We start from the raw sequence: 21,369 nt of genomic DNA, 5'->3' as shown, positions 1-21,369 counted from the left end.
CCCAGGATCATCGGCTTCAGAGGCAGGGTCACTCACTACCCAGTAGGCCAGACAGGTCGTCAAAGCATTCATGAAAACTTGTAGATGTAGTAGGGGAAAGCACCTTTGTATGCATAAAAAACTTTCAAAATAATCATCAGCTTCCTCGCACCAATTTGCTACGGCTTATGGCAGCCTGAAGTCCGCTTGGGAACTCATCCCAAAAACTGACGTCGGCACTAGTTTTTTGCGGCTCTCTATTGTTTCCCAAATAGTTTTAAGGGACCATCATTCGACGCGACCGGTAGGTATAAACTAGTGAAACTGTCGTGGCCAGCAGCTAACCACTCGTTAGTCCATTTGAATTTTGCATTCTATTCCTGTGAACTAGCTATAGTTTATTTGTTTCACATGTGGGCAAAGTTAAACCTGCGGGCGCAGCACGGTTCCATTTTTATCGACTATCACTATGCGCGTCCCTTTCGCACATACATACTTGTTAGAATGTGACAGGTATGGTGACAAGGGATAAAAACGCCACCGTGCTACGCCGCCTGGTTAAACAAACTACGCTACCGAGTGATACACAAAATTTTTCAGCACACCAAGGCGAGGTAAATAATATTAACTGTATAAATATTACAAATCAGATCCAAATGAAAGCCAAGAAAAGTCTGCAGCGGATTTGATAGCCCACGCAGTGCAAGTGTTATTTTAAACGTCAAACTTCTATGAAATTATGACGTATAAATAAACACTGGCACTCGAAATACTTAAAAGTCAATTTAACCAGCCAACATGAAGCAACTACTCAAAATTTGCAACTTTACGAGTTGGGCCGGTGAAAAATAAATTGACAAGCAAAAAGTGTTTTCAATGGCTGTCCTGTCCGGCCGCAGGCGAGTAGACAGCAAAGTAAATAAACTGCTTATTTATTTGCTGGGTACAATACACAGACAGCAAAATCAGAGAAAAACCCACAAATAGGGGAGACCGAGGTTAGTTGTGACAGAGGAGAGTTGTGACATCGACGATTTTTTGGAATCTATTTACTAGAAACTGTCGCAACAGTGTGCGTTTGTTAGCTCGTAACTTGAACTAACAAACGCGGGCTCCCCTAACTAATGACGACAAAGGGAGGTAAAGAAAGAAGATGGCTTCGATAGCTTTTAGAGAATGGAATAAAATTAACATAAGCAGGTGACTGATTTGCGCCAGATTTAATCGCGAGCTGTATAGGTATGTAATGTAGTGCTATTTTGCAAATTAAAAGTTGCTAAGCGGGCGAGGTGTTCAAAATTACCTTCACACGCTCTTATTATTAACAATAAAGTCACTCAAGATCATTTTGACAGCTCGCCCGCTAATAACTTCTGCTGCCGACTGTACAGTGTACATAGGTACAGTGACCACTCGGGATTGTTATGCCATCTAGGGTTCTTGCTAAATTGGGAACTCTATAACGTAAGTATTGAACAACCAATTTAGCTGGACCCTAAATGGCGTAAGAATCGCGGAGCGTGATAGTACATTGCAAGTTAATAAAAATATTGTAAAATAACTAGCTAATTCAATACTTCGTTTTTTCTAGCATTAGAAATTAAGTAAACAATCTAGGGCGCTGGTGGCCTAGCGGTAAGAGCGTGCGACTTGCAATCCGGAGGTTGCGGGTTCAAACCCCGGCTCGTACCAATGAGTTTTTCGGAACTTATGTACGAAATATCATTTGATATTTACCAGTCGCTTTTCGGTGAAGGAAAACATCGTGAGGAGACCTGCATACATCTGCGAAGAAATTCAAAGGTGTATGTGAAGTCCCCAATCCGCATTGGGCTAGCGTGGGGACTATAGCCCAAGCCCTCTCGCGCTCGAGAGGAGGCCTGTGCCCAGCAGTGGGACGGTACGAGTATATAGGCTGAGATGATGATGAAACAATCTTGATGTGTCTTTTAATTGAAAAACACGTTTTAAAAATAAGTTACGGCAAATATGTAACAATTATGAATCTAATACGATCATTTATATTCTTCTGCTTTCATAAGTAATAGTTATTGATTTTTAAAAAGCGATTTTCAATTAAAAGACATGCCAAGATCGCTTACCTTCTTTCAAGTTCTTTCTAATGCTAAAAAAACCGGGCAAGTGCGAGTCGGACTCGCGCACGAAGGGTTCCGTACCATAATGCAAAAAAAAAACAAAAATAAACGGTCACCCATCCAAGTACTGACCACTCCCGACGTTGCTTAACTTTGGTCAAAAATCACGTTTGTTGTATGGGAGCCCCGTTTAAATCTTTATTTTATTATGTTTTTAGTATTTGTTGTTATAGCGGCAACAGAAATACATCATCTGTGAAAATTTCAACTGTCTAGCTATCACGGTTCGTGAGATACAGCCTGGTGACAGACGGACGGACGGACGGACAGCGAAGTCTTAGTAATAGGGTCCCGTTTTACCCTTTGGGTACGGAACCCTAAAAACGAGCTACAAAAAAATGTTCCTTTTCAATAAGATGTCGTTAAGATGCAGATAGTTAATTTAAATTCCATCTAATACAGACGTGACCCAACATATTCCAGACGCATTTGCATTTCTGTTCTGTGGCACTAGTGAAAAGTAGTACAAATTCCGCGCAGCAAAGTCGAAAAAGGGTGTAAGTGTTATACGCCACTTATGCCCTTTTAAAACTGGGCTGCGCGAGACTTGTACGCATTTTCACTAGAACTACTTACATTGAATTCTATTACTTACTACGATCCTTTTCTTTTACATGCAACGAGTTAAGAAGATCGGCATTTTTATTTATTCTTTTCTTAATAAATTTTTATTTAAATTTAATTACAAGCGAGAGGTGAAAAATGTAATCTTTGCTTTCGGGTGTATTATTGAAATTCCAGTGTTTAATTTAGGTAATAATTAATAAGTTTTTGGAAAAAAAATCTTTTTTGGTACAAGCTTTTATCGCTGACTGTACTTTTCTTACGACAGATAACTAATACTTATCGAGACAATTCTAAAAACCCCTAACACAATTAGGTTAGGGTAGGCGTTGTTTCATCACAGAGTTCCTATAGCCACCTCCTGTCTCCATCATCAGATCAGCTCGATGGTACCATAACGCTACGTCTTACGTAGGCGAACAACGCGCGAACGCGGCGCGGCGCGGCGCGGCGAAAGCGGCCGCCGCCGCGCCGCGCCGCGCCGCGCCGCCTGACATTCGCGTGCAAATCGCGCCGCACCGCGTTCGCAACGAGATCGCTTACGTAGGACACTTCTATGGGCATCAAAGGATTGATTTCGCCGCGCCGCGCCGCGCCGCGTTCGCGCGTTGTTCGCCTACGTAAGACGTAGCGTAATATTGCATTGTCATCCGATTTATACATGCATGCAAAATTTCAGCTCAATCGGAAACCGGGAAGTGGATCAAATTTAACTTGCAAGATTTGATTATAGACAGACAGACAGACAACGGTCAGGCCCCTGTTTCACCAACGTGACAGGTGCGACGAATTGTAAAATCACTGTTGCTGACGTCACAGGCATCCATGAACTACGGTTACCGCTTACCATCGGGCGGGCCGCCGTATTCCTGTTTGCCACCATCATTGTATTATTAAAAAAAACTTTATGATATCGGAAAAAAACAGATATTTCTCTTGCTAAGTTTATGACAATTGTTACAAGAAACACTACAATTGTCACGAAATTCCGACATATGTGTATAACTCATTACCTGTCAAGAATTACCTACAATTCTTCTAAATTTTTGACAATTGTCAGAAACTTCGCAGGAGAAATATCTGTTTTTTTCCGATATAATAAAGTTTTTTGTAATATAATAAGTGGCCCGCCCGATGGTAAGTGGTAATCGTAGCCCATGGATGCCTGTGACGTCAGCAATAGTGTTTTTACAATTCGTCGCACCTGTCACCGTTGTGAAATTGGGGCCAGGTGAAACTAAATAAAAGCTTGTAATAAAATGAGTTTATAATTTTCACGTCAAATTATTTTTACCCGACTACGGCAACGCAAAAGGAGGGTTATGATTTTGACCGGTATGTATGTGGGTATGTATGTATGTTCATTTGTAGTACAGTCATTATAGATTTTGACCCGTGAATAATTAGTTCTTGGATTTTTTTTTCGTAGGTCGCTCGGGGGGGTCACTGGGAGTGTAAATTCAAAAAGTAGGCTTAATCAGGCTCCTGCGTATATTCAAAAAATGGTTTTTTTTCCAAAAAAAACGGTTTTTCTTCAATAACTCGGCCATTTTTGATTTTAAAGTAAAACCGTAAGGACAAAAACTGTAGGAAATTTGATTCTCTACAAGTTAGTCCAGTCATTATATCAAAAAAACCGACCATTCCCGTGAATAATCAGTTCTTGGATTTTTTTTGTACGTCCCTCGGGGGAATCACTGGGAGTGTAAATTCAAAGAGTAGACTGAATCAGGGTCCTGTGTATATTCCAAAAACGGTTTTTCTTGAATAACTCGGTCATTTTTGATTTTACAGTAAAACCGCGAGGACAAAAATTTTAGAAAATTTGATTCTCTACAAGTTGGGTCCTCACAAGTTTTCTTCTAGGATCGATAGTTTGGAAATAAAATTTGAAAAAAGCGACAAATTTAAAATATTTTCAACATCCCGTTCATTTTCAACTTTACGACATAAATGAAGAGGACTAAACTTGTAGAGAATCAAATTCTGAACAATTTTGGTTCCCACCTTCTTTCCCCCAAAATCGATATTTTAGAAATTAAACCTGAAAAACGCGACAAATTCAAAATATTATCATTATCTCCTATGTTCCACGCTTTACGGCATAAATGAAGGGAAACGAAGTTGTAGAGAATCAAATTCTGAACAATTTTTGTCCTCACGGTTTTACTGTAAAATCAAAAATGACCGAATTATTCAAGAAAAACCGTTTTTCGAATATACACAGGACCCTGATTCAGTCTACTTTTTGAATTTACACTCCCAGTGATTCCCCCGAGGGACGTACGAAAAAAACATCCAAGAACTGATTATTCATGGGAAAGGTCGGTTTTTGGATATAATGACTGGACTACCTTGTAGAGAATCAAATTTCCTACAGTTTTTGTCCTTACGGTTTTACTGTAAAATCAAAAATGGCCGAGTTATTGAAGAAAAACCGTTTCTTTGGAAAAAAACCATTTTTCGAATATACGCAGGAGCCTGATTAAGCCTACTTTTTGAATTTACACTCCCAGTGACCCCCCCGAGGGACCTACGAAAAAAAAATCCAAGAACTAATTAATCACGGGTAGGGTCGGTTTTTTGGATATAATGACTGTACTATTGTTCCCTCAGAACTTCTAAAGTAAGCATTATAATTTGACAAACGATATGTCATTCGAATCGTCTTAATCGTCCGCTGGTTATAGGCTATATGACGTCACAAAAAAAATGAACACGGCGCCCTCTACAGGTCATAATTATAAGTACCGAACGGGCTGGATGGTTTTTAATGATACCTAAAGGCAAACGATCAGACGAATCCCCTGAAGCAAAATTACCGTTGCCCATGGATACCCGCGACATCAGAGGGATTGAATGTGGAATGAGTTGCCTCTTGAGGTATTTCCTTTGCGCTATGACGTGGGATTCTTAAAGAAGCGGGTATTTAGGGTTCTCAAGGGTTGGCAACGCTTAAGTGGCTCCTGTGATGTTGCTTATGTCCATGGGCGACGATGACCGCTTCCCATCAGGCGGCTCGTCTGCTCGTTTGCTGACTATCGCATAAAAAAAACTAGTTGTAACAAGCGCGCTGCCAGCCTTTGAGTTATACAGTTGCCATCAGATATATCAGAGCGGCTGCTCAAAAATAACTGAACAAGAGGCGTGTTCAGATATTTGTGAGCGATTTGGCCTTGGCCGCCCCGATATATCTGGCGACTGTACCGACCTAGGTCACAGAATAAATAATAGTACTAGGTACAGAAGACTTACCCCCTTATTCATAAACGTTTCCTAAAGTTGACAAGCCGATAATAATCGTTTGTCCCTATCCGACGTATGGGTATGATGGAAAGGGACAAACGATTATTATCGGCTTGTTAACTTTAGTAAACGTTTATGAATAAGGGGGTTACTCTCTAACAAAACGCGTCTGTTACGATCAGCGCAGATATGGCCGCGAGGTGGCGACAGCGCCACGCGCGGATTATGGCAAACCTCAAAATTGGGGTCGAACGGATGTACTTTTAGCTACCTGTAGCAAAGCAACGAAATCGCGGAATGCGACACGCCTGCCTATGTATTGAATATGTACCAAATCGCAGCATAAATGGCTCGTTTGATAGGAGCACGTAGTATGTGTCAAATTATTTATTTGGACCCGCATAATACCGCTAGATCACCTGCAATCACGAACAATCCTACACTTTACAGTTAGGGGAAAAGTGGCATGAAGGAGCCAGGTTTTGAAAGAGCCATTGGCATTATTTTGGTAGTTTTCGGACGAATTTTGTTAAATGTTTGTTGTTGTCGGAATACTACGAGTATAGCGTAATATTCTCATTAAAATAATAAAAGTTAGTACAAAATTCATTCCGAAACTACCAAAATAACGCAACTGGCTCTTTCTTCTTTCCTGGCTCATTCATGCCACTCTTCCCCTAATTTAGATTTTGGTATCGTCGTGGGTCGTCCCGTTCGATTTTCGTCAAGTTCTTAAATTAGTCCTATTCTGCTTTCGTCACTCATTCTACATTGAAAGCCACCGACGATTGTGACGAATGTAGAATGAGTGACGAAAGCAGAATAGGACTAATTTAAGACTGCGTCGTGCAAAATCAGCGAAAAAGGCAGTCACCGTTTAGTCGCTAGCGTCCACATCGCTTGATAAAAAAAATTATAATAAATATCATTATTATCCCAAAGAGTGTGTTTACAACGAATCACCCTTGAAAATTTGAAATCTTTTACAATATAATAAATACACTCATGCAAAGTTGTACCTAAAACGTGATGAACGAGTGTCAGCGTTTAGTAAAATTTGTATAAAAAAATCGATGCTCATGCTACAAAATCGAGTGATTTCGAAAGCCAGATAACTAGACTACAACGAATCAGGCTTTTCCTATTTTTCCTCTTAAAGGCTACAGAGAAATTCAATCGTAAACGTAAACTTTCGTAAAATTTCCATACATCCGCCATATCTGTCAAATTCTCCTTCTCCTCAGATGCCCGCTGTGGGCCGTTGGAAGCGGACGCGTACATGCTTTTTCCAAATTGACTTTTCAATTTGGCATATATATTGACAGAAATTCATGTCCGTATACGAATGATGATACCAGTGAAAAACTGTGTTCAAAATAAATAGGGTAAATGAATAATGTCACACGGAGATCCAGAGTCATTAAAATTTTGATTTGTTTTTATTCATAAGTCATAATACTTTAAAAATATAACAAATTATTTAAAATATATACGAACACAACCAAATCAGCGTAATTAGTTTCTTCCTAATTCACTAAAAATTAAAAAAGTTTGAAGATTTGTTTTATCTTATTGGAATACATTTTCATTGTGCTGGCATTCATATTACGTCATTTTAAAAACATATATGACATAATGTCAATATACTAGATAGACAATTTATCAACAAATTTCTTCACATTTTAACGTAAACAATATAAATTATTAAAATTTTATTTATGAAGACGAAGCAATGTTGTTCACATAATATCAGCAATAAAATTTTTAGTTTCAACCAGTTTTGTTGCTATTCTGAGAGCTATCACGTGCTTTGAAAGTTAATTCAATGATATACGAGTATCATCAAGAAATTGAAACCAAGACTCGACCTGCAGTCTCAGCGTGTTTTTGTGGCTATATTATCAGTTGAAAGAACGATATTTCCATCGCAGTGGTATGGTTTACGAGTACCTATATTGGTTTCATGTGACGATGTTTATATAAATGTATCTATCAAATAACAACGTGCTTTTATTTCATTGATATTCGGTGCAAAACGATAACTCAGTAGGTAACGAAAAATAATTACTTATCAAAAATGCCTTAAAGTTTTTTCAGTGAACGTTTATTTATAGGTATTTATGAGGTCTCATGTCTTATCAGCGTGGCTTTGGCCTTTGGACATTTTTGTAATGCTTTGTAATAAGGTAGGTGAGGTATCTATATCCCTCATTTAATAACCTTTTTTTGAATGAATTACAATTTAATTATTTAAATAAATAAGTGGTCTACAAACATACATATCCGCTCGGTCCGCTAAAATAATTTAAGTGCCCTACATAATAGGTATATTTAAGATTAACAATCAGTAAACATCATTAATTACGCTCAAATGCTTGTTTCAGTACAAATTGGCTGAAATACTTCGGACATAAAACCTAAAGGTATAAAAGTACAATTTGCTAAGTAAACTGTCAATCTACATTAATTATAATAGATAGACTCTTAGAAGTCAGCTTACTGAAGATTATGAACAACATATAAGTACTTTCTAAATAAAATACAATTTGTTTTTCCATGACTCATGTAGGCCGTATTTTACTATAGACCATTTTAAATTGAAGATGAAATTAATTCATGATAAAAGCTAATAAGGCCCGGTAATATTTTCTGTTATTCTTGAACTTCTGTTCAAGTCAGTGTTCAACTGTCAGTGCAAGTAACAAGGCCCGGTTCCGAACCAACATGGTATGGTTTTTAGGGTTCCGTACCCAAAGGTTTACCCTTTTACTAAGGGACCCTATTACTAAGACTTCGCTGTCCGTCCGTCCGTCCGTCCGTCTGTCTGTCACCAGGCTGTATCTCACGAACCGTGATAGCTAGACAGTTGAAATTTTCACAGATGATATATTTCTGTTGCCGCTATAACAACAAATACTAAAAACAGAATAAAATAAAGATTTAAATGGGGCTCCCATACAACAAACGTGATTTTAGACCAAAGTTATGCAACGTCGGGAGTGATCAGTACTTGGATGGGTGACCGTTTTTTTTTGCATTATGGTACGGAACCCTTCGTGCGCGAGTCCGACTCGCACTTGCCCGGTTTTTTTTATAAAACGTGTATTTTTCAAAAGCGCTGGAATATTTATATAACTATTTTGGTATGTGAAGAAACATGAACAAATGAGAAATCTATATTGAATTGATTTGTTAATAATATCCTGATTATTAATAGAACTATTTCAGTTAAAATAAAGGTGGGCCTTATATGCTTCACCTGACCTTATTCGTCCAAATATAGCTATAGGATCTAATCCTATAGCTATATTTGGTCACTTTGGCCGTCACTATCTATTTGATGCCGATTGTACTAACAATTAAAAGTACAGCTCATATGAAAACCTGTACTGAAACTTAAGCATTTGAGCGTAATTAAAGATGTTCACTGATTATTAACATTACGTGTTAAAGAACCGTGTCCCGATGGTGCGTCCATTAATGAATCGCATACTAACGGATAGAGGTTTACGAGTACATTCACGGAAAAATTATTATAGGCAACCCAATACTAGTGGCTTAGTTGCCGTTTATAAATCGTTTGTGTCGAGCAAAATCAGCGGAAAAGGCAGTCACCGTTTAGTCGCTAGCGTTCACATCTCTTGATAAAAAAAATTATAATAAATGTCATTATTGTCCCAAAGAGTGTATTTACAACGAATCACCCTTGAAAATCTGAAATCTTTTACAATATAATAAATACACTTATGCAAAGTTGTACCTAAAATGAGATGAACGAGTGTCAGCGTTTAGTAAAATTTATATAAAAAAATCGATGCTCAAGCTATAAAGCCGAGTGATTTCGAAAGCCAGATAACTGGACTACAACGGATCAGGCTTTTCCTATTTTTCTTCTTAAAGGCAACAGAGAAATTTAAGGTTAAAGTTAGGTGAGGAATATAAGGCCCGACGGGTAACAAGGCCCAGCATTCAAGAATAGTAGTTAAAATAACAATTAAATAGCTGTAAGCAGTACTGTAAAATACTGATAAGTGTTTGAGGCCTCCTCACTGAGGAGATTTTGTAATGTCATGACCGAACTGGACCAAACGTTGGCATGTTATGATAAGTCTTGTCATTCATGATAGTGTCGGGCCCGTATAAAGTAGTATGAACGACAGCCTTACTGGATCGTATTTTATATTTTTCTTAATTCTAATATGTCAATGCGGTTACCAACTTTTTCTGTCACGTGTGTTTATATGCTCTTTGTCTGTCACACGTGTCTTAGAATAAATTTGCACGTTCTTTGTTCGGTTTTATATTTTGTTTGGAAATAACTTATTTAACATTATGCTACGCTAACATCGGTGCACGTAGAGAGATCATATTCGACACATACATGGATTTTTCATAAATTGTGAATCCGTATAACTCCAGCTAATAAGGAACAGATTGCTATTATATAGTATAGGCTTTCCATAATATTGACAACCGTATGACATCATATGAAGTAATAATACGCAAGATTTTGAATTGTTGATTCCAATCGCAAGTTGTTCAAGACATGAAAATTTTAGCAATATTATTTATTTTTTACTTTTATGAATCATTCATTAATTTATTTCATCAAAAAATGGTTGTCTGTAAAGTCAGTATACGGACGATAATTTTGCGTGATAACGTCATAAGAAAACGTGGCCGTAACGTTACCATGGAAATCTGTCCACAACGTTATCATGGAGATTTAGCCACAACGTGAACGGTGTTCATCGATTTATAAATAAACGCCAAAAACGCCAAAAATATTTACAACAACAAATCCACTGCTTCATTGTTCACCCTAATGCCACTAAACATCCCAACTCTGTAGGTTTATAACATTAAAAATGTTTATCAGATCGTTTTCGTGGGAGACTGTACATTTTCAAAAGTTACAACGATAACAAAAGGCAGTGGTATTAAAAGATGCAGGAGTTTGCGGAGCATCGTAAGGTAGGTAAGGTATTAACACAATTATCGTTACGAAACACAAACTAAGCTTTTGCGATGTAGTACAATTTAAATCAATTCTAAAAGTGAAGTTTGTATAGGTATGTATATTCTTCTGAGAATAAATTGTCTTATACCTGGAATCGATTGTTTTAGTAAGTTAGGTAATAAACACTCTATATTACAATCTTGTACCTATTACAAATGCAAAGTATAGATCGTGTCATTCACGAAAACGCGTGCCTTGACTTGTATTGCCATGTTATTAAAGGTTAGATTTACCAAAGCAGCGCGTCATCGTGGATCACATGAAACTATAAAACAAAATGCCAACAATCAAATGAATCTAGGCCTTAATTTACTATACAGGGTGGAAAGATAAGTCGGGCCCTGGAGGGAAATTACCTTAATTATACCTTATTTTTAAAAAGAAACAAAACTGCATTCAAAGATTTTCTAAAAACTCGCTTGCCTCGCCCGGGACTCAAACCGACTAAAAATTCCAAAAAATAAAAACTCGCAAGTTTATTCTACTAGTCGATACAGTTAATGTTAATGATAACATTTCTCCAAGAAACATTAGGCCTTACACTCGTCTGTTGTACAAAATATCCATAAAATCTAATATTTAGTACTTAAGATTTCGTTTGACAAGCCAGATTGAATAAAAAAAGAAAAATACTTTTAATGCAGTTTTGTTTCTTTTTAAAAATAAAGGAATTGTAATATATGAGTATAATTATGTAAGAGGGTAGAACCAATTCTCGGCGACAGATTAAGGCATACCCACATATCATCGCTCTCTTTCAATAAATGGTTGTTACCAAGTGGACGTGTCTTGTGCTTTCTCTCCCTTCTAGAAGTTCCTGGATAGCCAGTGCACCTTAATATACTTCAGTGGCGACGAAATCGAACGGTAAACGCGTGTGGAACGTTTTTTTTAGTGGTCGTGAGTGAATTTCGCAGTGACAATGTCGGTCGGTAAAATTGGTGCGTTCGATGTCCATAAGGATAATTGGGACTTATATGTGGAGCGCTTGGGACAATTTTTTTTGGCTAACGACGTTAAACAGGCAGTGCAAGTAGCTACTTTAATCACCGTCATGGGTAGTGATGCGTACGAACTCATGGCAAATTTATGTGCACCGGACAAACCGTCGACAAAAAAATACGAGGACCTCGTGGCACTTATGAAGAAGCACCTACAGCCAACACGGAGTACCATGGCCGAACGATTTAAATTTCGGCAGAGGACACAAAGAAGTGACGAAACCATTGCGGAATATACTGCGGAGTTAAAAAAGTTAACCAAAGATTGTGATTTTCAAGAAGCCAGTTTAAAAGATAACTTACGAGACCAATTCGTGTGTGGTATCCGTAATGATAGCATTCGGCAAAAGTTGTTTACGGAAGATAACCTAACATTTGAAAGAGCATTTAAAATGGCGGTGGCGATGGAAGCTGCGGAAAGTCATGCGGCGCTGGTACAGGACCGGTCTATAACAGAGGAGGGAGTATCATCGTCCATGATGGCAACGGCAGTTCATCAGATGGCCGCGGTGAAGCGGGACAAGCGACAGTCGGCGGAGGCGGCCAGTACGGAGCGCTATGGACCGCGCGGTCCAAAGGTCACGCAGTGCGGCGGGTCAAAGGGCGCGGGCGCGGTCAAGCGACGAGCCGTTAGGAACAGTGCGGACTGGAAGGGTGGACAACCGCAACAATGTTCGGCGTGCGGAGGGCAACATGGGCAGAGCTCGTGTAAATTTAAGGCCTACGTTTGCAGAGTTTGCAACAAAGAAGGGCATCTTAAGAAAATGTGTCCAAATTTGAGAAAAAACGTCGCATTTCATGCGATGCTAGAAGAGCGGGCAGTCTACCAGTATTCAGACAGTGACAGTAACGGCAGTGAAGAGGTAAATAACTTTTCTATAGATGCTAAAAAGTTGAAGAAGTATGGACCTTACATGGTGCAATTACGAGTGAATAATGTAAATTTAGTTATGGAAGTAGATACGGGCAGTCCGATATCTTGTATTAGCTATGATTGTTATAAGCAATTATTTCCTGAGTGTCCGTTAAAAGCTAGCGATTTGAATTTGTCTTATTATACGGACATTAGTGTCAAACCCGTAGGTAAGATATTACCTTCGGTACAATATAATAAAAAGTGTAAAGAGTTAGATTTGTATGTCATGGTTAACGGGAAAACGAGTTTACTCGGCAGACAGTGGATAAAAGAATTAGGAATTCTGCCGGACTTAGTAAAATCCGTAAATTGTAATAATGTCAGTACGAAACATATTTTTGACATAAACGATTTCAGTTCCAGATATTGTGAAGTGTTTGAAGACGGCTTGGGAAGGTTTACCGGCGGAACGGTGGGGTTCCGGCTGCGCGAGGGAGCGGCGCCCGTGTTCCTGCGCGCGCGACCGCTGGCGTACGCGCTGCGCGAACCGGTTGAGCGCGCGCTCGATCAGCTGGTGGCGGACGGTGTGATCACTCCGGTAAACTCGTCCGACTGGGCTACGCCTATTGTTCCGGTGATGAAAAAAGATGGAACGATTCGGGTATGTGCTGACTTTAAATTAACTCTCAACAAATGTTTAGAGGTAGACCGTTTTCCGCTGCCACGGGTTGATGACTTACTCGCTAAATTACACGGAGGGAATCGATTTACAAAATTAGATTTATCGCAAGCATACGCACAATTTGAATTAGACGAGTCCAAAAGGTTTACAGTCATAAACACTCATAAAGGCTTGTTCATGTACAATCGACTTATATACGGCTTAGCGTCGAGCCCCGGTATTTTTCAGAGGAAATTAGAACAGCTGTTCGGAGATTTACCGCGTGTAGGTATTTTTTTAGACGATCTGATAATAACCGGGGAAGATGATCAAACGCATTTAAAAACGTTACACGAGGTGTTCAGGAGGCTCAAAACTTACGGTCTGAAGGTTAGGAAAGATAAGTGTACATTCTTTTCTAAGTCGGTGACGTACTTAGGTTTTGTTATCAGTAAACAAGGCGTACACACGTGCCCCGAGAAAATAGAAGCAATAAAAAAAGTTCCCGAACCAAATAATATTACGGAGTTACGTTCGTTTATAGGCTTAGTAATGTATTATGCGAAATTTGTCCGTAATATTAGTACAATACTCACACCGTTTTATAAGTTACTAAAGAAGGGGGTTACTTTTCAATGGAACCAAGAGTGTAGTGAGGCGTTTAGGAGAATAAAAGAAATATTAATGTCTAGTGAAGTCCTGGCTCATTATTCCCTCGATCTGCCGGTGGTTCTCACATGTGACGCTAGTAGTTTGGGGGTAGGCGCGGTGGTGTCCCACATTACGCCGAACGGCGAGCGGCCGGTAGCGTACGCGTCACGAACACTCAATGCAGCAGAGAAGGGCTATTCGCAAATTGAACGTGAAGCATTAAGTATAATATTTGGGGTGAGAAAATTCCACCAATATTTATACGGTAGAGAGTTCACTTTACGGACCGACCACAAGCCTCTGGTATCTATTTTTGGCGAAAAGAAAGGAATACCAGTAATGGCAGCTAGTAGACTTCAACGATGGGCGGTATTGTTAGCCGGATATAATTTTAATATTGAATATGTGCGCAGTGAGAATAACGCGGCAGACGCCCTGTCCCGTTTACCGGTAAAAATATCGGTCGGTTTAACGAAAGAAGTTACTTATTTGAATTTTGTTCAAGATTTTTTACCCATAGATAAAAAAATGGTTCAGGTTAGCACAGAAAAAGATCCTATATTAAGGCAAATAGTAAGTTACTTACAAGCCGGGTGGCCATCATCGGTATACGATAGGGAATTCCAACCTTATTTTTTACGACGAAACGAATTGTATATGGATAGGGGCTGCATGGTTTGGGGCTACCGGTTAGTAATCCCACAAGTGTTGCGGGAAAAATTATTACAGGAGCTGCATGTGGGACACATGGGTATTGTAAAAATGAAGAGTATGGCGCGCAGCGTGATGTGGTGGCCGGGCATCGACGCGGACGTGGAGCGCACCTGCAGGAGCTGCGGCACGTGCGCGGCGGAGAGCGCGGCGCCGCCGCGCGCGCCGCCGCAGCCCTGGCGGTACTTGACGGATGTCTGGACCAGATTACATATCGATTTCTTGGGACCCATACAGGGTAGGACTTTTTTGATTCTTATCGATTCTACTTCTAAATGGTTAGAGGTTTTCCAAATGCAGTCGACCACGGCGAAATCAGTAATTAAGGTATTAAGAGAGACATTCGCGCGTTTTGGTTTACCACGGGAAGTAGTTTCAGATAACGGTCCACCCTTTACGAGCCAAGAGTATAATAGTTTTATGTCACATAATCGGGTCAAGGTCACCTTTGCGGCCGCATATCATCCGGCTTCCAACGGGGCCGCGGAAGCGGCGGTCAAGTTGTGCAAGCGGGCAATTAAAAAGGCTATGCGAGAGGGTGGCGATATAGATGCAGCGTTGCAGGCTTACCTTCTAGCGTATCGGAATGTAGAACATAGTACCACAGGGGTATCACCGGCAGAGTTACTGCAGCGTAGGAAGCTTCGTTCCAGGCTAGACTTGTTAAAGGATGGATCGTTAGAAGACAGAGTCAAAGAACGGCAAACAAAGCAAGTAACTTACGCTGGCGGTACATCCAGGGAATTTAACGTGGGGGAAAATGTATGGTATAGGAACTATAGTGGGGGTAAGAGATGGTTAGATGGCAGAATTCAGGAAAAAACAAGTTCACGTAATTATATAGTTGCGGCGGAAAACGGTTCACCCATTCATAGACATGTGGATCAGATTAAAAGTCGCTGGATGAGCACATATGAGGATGCGTCTCCATCATCACCAACCCAAGAGTCGGACGGGTTGGGGAGTGAGAGCAACGACACACCTAGTGTCACGGTTCAAGATCAATGCTCTGAGGAATCTGGTGGGGCAGCGGTGGCAACTCCCTCGCCACCCCGACCAAATAGGTCAGAACCCACCGACCCCCCGGTCAACCTTCCCCGGCCCACACTGAGACCTAGGGACAAGTTACCTCATGTAAAAAGATATGGTTTCGAAATCGACTAAAGATAAAGTATTTCCTTATGATGTACCTAGGTTAATTAATTTTAGTATATGTTAGAAATAAGGGTGGAGGTGTAATATATGAGTATAATTATGTAAGAGGGTAGAACCAATTCTCGGCGACAGATTAAGGCATACCCACATATCATCGCTCTCTTTCAATAAATGGTTGTTACCAAGTGGACGTGTCTTGTGCTTTCTCTCCCTTCTAGAAGTTCCTGGATAGCCAGTGCACCTTAATATACTTCAGGAATGTCTCTTTTAAGTAAAATGAGCCAGCTTAAGGATTTAAGGCTCCCTCCAGGGCCCGACTTATCTTTCCATCCTGTATACCATTTTAAATTTAAGGCGTAATTAATTCCAGATAAAGGATAATAAGGCCTAAAGGGAAATTTTGTAGGCCTTATTACCCACGAACAATGTATGTGAACTGAATAGGATAAAAAGGAACTAGATTATAACATATTGTTCTCATGTTTAGCACAGTGTAATAAATAAATATTTTTTTATGACAAAAACGATCGTTATATGATAAGTACCTACAAGCTGAAATGTATGTACATTTATGTGGTATGTGTGAAAATTGTATAATTGAGATAAATAAACTAAATTATACTTACTATATTCTCTGTTATTCTTGAACTTGTACTTGGGCTAAAAAGGCCCTCTGTCTGTGCGGGTGACAAGGCCCGGCCCCGGGCCTTATTGAACGTGAGACGAAATAGTAAATTTAATTATTTTTATATAGGTAATTATGAGTTCTTTGATTTCCCGATAAGCATCACTTACTGACTTACAAAAGTATAAATGTAGTACATATGTAGTACCTGAATTTTATTAGAGGTTTTTAAAGCCTTATTATCAATTAAGTTATAAGTGAAATATAATAAGCGTCTTTAGTTGTAAAAAAATATTACAAGCCCTATAACTAATGAGGGGATCATTTTAGATATAGTCCACTTTTTTCGAGTAGGTAAATTCGGACTATGTTTACAAACCGCATACCATCGCCCATGACCACACTGTTAACTGACAGTTCGTAAACCTTATTACAAAAGGCATAAGGTCCACCGATGGACAGTTAAGAGCATCGCCGTTTGTACAGTCGACGTCAAAGAGATCTTTACGACTAACGTTACAAAAAATTATTTACACGACTTTATTGTCATAGCATTTAGGTCGTGTAAACATTTTTTTGTTACTTTGGCTGTAAATTTCTCTTTGACGTCGACTGTACCTATCTTAATACAAATAAAAGTCAACAACGAAAATAATTAATTACCTAATACGTCACATACCTATGACATGACATGAACAAACAAGGAAAGCTATATATAAAAAGTGATTTTTCTCTGTCTTCTCACAAAGGAAAGCTTTGACAGTTTAAATTCCTGAAAGAAGGTCCGTAGTTAACACTAAACTCGAAACAGCACCTTTAAAAAAACATTAGGGGTCACTGACCTGTCCCAGTAAATTGAGGTAGTGTGTGTGAGCTGCGTTTGTGTGTGAAATGGGGTAATTTGACAGAATCTGAAAATTTACCCTCCTCGACGCCCTCTTAAGAACTTGACGAAAAACGAATGGGAAGATCCAAGACGATACCTAGTTTTTCACTGCTCATAAAATAATAATTAATATTAGTTATATTATACGTTATCTACTTCAAGGTTTTAACTGGACATTTTTTTTACATTATGCCTATGTTCATATTGTCCTGCGCTCAATTAAGCACTTTTTCATCATATATCCGTAAAATAAAATAGCTAAGATTTCGTCCATCCCAGTGGCGGCGCGTCCATAAAAGCCGATTCCCACCGGCTTGCCTGTTTTTGGACGTTTGAGCAGAGTTGTAAAGGAAATATGTAAGCCAAATTAGCCTCGGCTTGCCCATGGATATGTTTGACGCGCCGCCACTGGTCCATCCATAGACAAAAAAATAGGTTAGAAAACAGCTAATGGCCGTAAGTATGCGAACAATGCTTGATGTCACAGCGATACGATACCGACCTGTCAATGTCAAAAGAGACACTGCTTCAACCAAAAACGTCACTTTTCGAATACGGCCGTAAGTTTAGTACTTACTGAAAGGAACCCTAGCTCTTATCTTACCAACCTCGACACAGGAATTAATCCCGAAATCCTGCTTTTATTTTTCTTCTTTGTTGAGACTACGAGCCCGATACGGATTATGAAATAGACATCTATTAGATATCTTTTAGACATCACCAAGATACGATAACGATATGTTTAAGATCTAACCTGTCAAATTTGAAATTTTTGTGCGATTCTGGAGATACTCCTTGAACGATTTCCACAGGATATGACTTAGAGATCCAATTTTCACCTAATAGATATCTTACTCTATCTAACGTAAAAGTGACATTGGTTGCCCGAATTGCGCTGCAAAAGAGAACTAGTTGATATCTAATATAACGTTCTAGAATGGATCTAGTACGTGTCGTCTCTTGTGGATATCTTGAAGTTCGAATACGGCAGTACGAGTACGTACTTTTTAAATAATAGAATAGAAGAGAATACATTTATTTACGTCACATCATGGTTGGTTACATAGGAGAGGGTATTTAAGGAACGGACGAAAAAGGACCCCCACTCAGCGTAAGAGCGTTTTCACATTGTCCGATCCGATATCGGATGTAGGCTCCTACATCCGCGTAGTCAGGCCGCGGGGGCGCGCTCGGGCACAAAACAGATAGGTACCGAAATCAATCTACATACAAAGTGCGCTCGAGCAACGCACACATACGCCGCGATTCGGGAAATGAATTAGAGAGTCACTAGATATGAAATAGTGAAGATATGTGACGTTCCACGGAAAAAGGTACCTTATGGTGGCCGGCTCATACGTCGCATAGCGCCGCAATAATATTGGAGCGGCGTTAATAACAGCGTAAGTGCCAACCGCCATAAGGTACCTTTACCCGTGGGTGGTCACATACGAGTATCTTTACTATATCGTATCTAGTCAATCTCTAATTCATTTCCAGAATCGCGCCGATAGACACTGCTCACGGACACGATATCTCGGTCCGGTTGGGACCAGTGCGAGCGCGAGTGCCATCCGCTTGAGACACGCGTCTATGAACTTTTTTGTGCAATAATTATTAATTATTGCACAAAAAATTTAATTAATGGAGTGGAGAACAAAATAAAAGCGGCCAAGTGCGAGTGGGACTCGCCCATGAAGGGTTCCGTAGCAGCAAGTAACAATAAAATTGCGGTTTACGATTTATGACGATAAAAAAAACTACTTACTAAATCTCGCTCAAACCAATTTTCGGTGGAAGTTTGCATGCTAATGTATATCATATATTTTTTTTTAGTTTTATCATTCTCTTATTTTAGAGGTTACAGGGGGGGGGGGGGGGGGGAGACACATTTTACCACTTTGGAAGTGTCTCTCGCGCAAACTATTCAGTTTAGAAAAAAATGATATTAGAAACCTCAATATCATTTTTGAAGACCTATCCATAGATACCCCACACGTATGGCTTGATGAAAAAATTTTTTTAAGTTTCAGTTCTAAGTATGGGGGACCCCCAAAATTTATTGTTTTTTTTCTATTTTTATTTTTGTGTGAAAATCTTAATGCGGTTCACAGAATACATCTACTTACCAAGTTTCAACAGTATATTTCTTATAGTTTCGGAAAAAGTGGCTGTGACATACGGACGGACAGACAGACAGACAGACAGACAGACAGACATGACGAATCTATAAGGGTTCCGATTTTTGCCATTTGGCTACGGAACCCTAAAAAGGTATGAAAAGTGAAGTACATACATGTGATTGACTTCTGTACCTATCTGTTTTGTGTCCGGGCGCGCCCCCGCGGCCTGGCTACGCGGATGTAGGAGCCTACATCCGATATCGGATCGGACAATGTGAAAACGCTCTTACCACGGCCAGATAAGATACTTGTATTGATTTACGTAATGTTCTCTCTAAAAAGCTTTTGTTCTGTCAGATTTAGGCTGTAACGTAATCAGTACCTAATGAAGTAGGTACTTACGTAAATAGGTCGTCCCTACTCGTAGCAATAGGATGTCTGGCGTCATGGAGGTAAATTCGAACATACATTTTGACATGATAATATTATCTAATTGATATCATTTAGTTATCTTTTTTAGGGTTCCGTACCTCAAATGTCTGTCCGTCTGTCACAGATTTTCTCCGGAACTACTTCATCAACATCAACATCAACATTTATTCAGCAAATAGGCCACAAGGGCACTTTTACACGTCAACATTGAATTTACATAAAAGCAAAAATAATAACATCAACAATTTTATAAAATGAGACTAACAATTCAATCTAACGTATTACAATTACTAAGAGATGTATATGGTCTCTTAATGTCGAATTACATACAAAATACAGATTTAAAAAAAACACACAAAAAAAATCTATAATATTTAGAGGTGTAAATGTCTCTAGGTGTCACTGGACCAATTAAGTTGGAATTTAGTACACACATGTAAGTTTGTGACCCAAAGACAGACATGTAACGTAAATAAATGAATTTTAAACAGGGGGGCCACCTTTGGGGGGTAAATGAGAAAATTAAAAAAAAAGTTGTTTAAACTATATCGTGTAACATTTCAAATGAAAAGAGCTCATTGTGAGAATCTCAAATATATTTTTATATTATTTTAGAATAAATAGTTTAGAAGTAAGTTCTGAACATGCATGGGATCCATGAGGAATCGAGGGAACTCCTCAAATCTTAAACGTATAGATTTTTTTGTATTTTCATCATAAAATCAACAAAACACAACATACACACACATTACACACATTACATTAAAAACTGTCGCATTTGATGAAGTGGAACTGCTGATGAGGACCAGAACAGAACTCTTCAACGACGCATAGTACACGTTTGGTGATTTCGATTTTGACTTGGACTGGGACCCGGACTCGGACCCAGAACCGAACTAATACCCGGGTCCGGTTCGGACCCGGACCCGGACCTGGACTCCGACCCGGATTCGGACCTGGACTCGGACCCGGACTGGGACCCGGACTCGGACCCGGACCTGTAGGAATAAAGTATGATGATGCCAATCTTACTAGCCCCTCCCGCTCAAACCCCCCCCGTACACCGCACCGCATGCGCCATTAAGTGGGTTAGGTTAGGTTTGAACTGCGATCCTCACAGAACCGAACAAGGGTTAGGTTAAGTTAGAACTGCGAGCTTTACAGAAACGAAATGCTACTTGAAAAGTGGGTTTGATTAGGTTCGAACTGCGATCCTCACAGAACCGAACTGCCATCAGAGAAGTGGGTTAGGTTAGGCTAGAACTACGACCCTTACAGAAGCGAAATACTAGTAGAAAAGTGG

The 21,369-nt window shown here is 39.5% G+C and overlaps 1 protein-coding gene across 1 annotated transcript in view; it reads right to left on the bottom strand.

Moving 5' to 3' along the window:
- The window catches only part of LOC134671778 (adipokinetic hormone/corazonin-related peptide receptor variant I-like), a 78,184-nt gene that overhangs the window by 352 nt on the left and 56,463 nt on the right, over positions 1 to 21,369 (bottom strand). The gene's annotated exons all lie outside the window — the stretch shown is intronic.

Source organism: Cydia fagiglandana, chromosome 16, assembly GCF_963556715.1.
Source record: "Cydia fagiglandana chromosome 16, ilCydFagi1.1, whole genome shotgun sequence".
NCBI lineage: Eukaryota > Metazoa > Arthropoda > Insecta > Lepidoptera > Tortricidae > Cydia > Cydia fagiglandana.
Note: the sequence above shows the minus strand (reverse complement) of the source record. Positions and strands in the feature narration are given on the sequence as shown.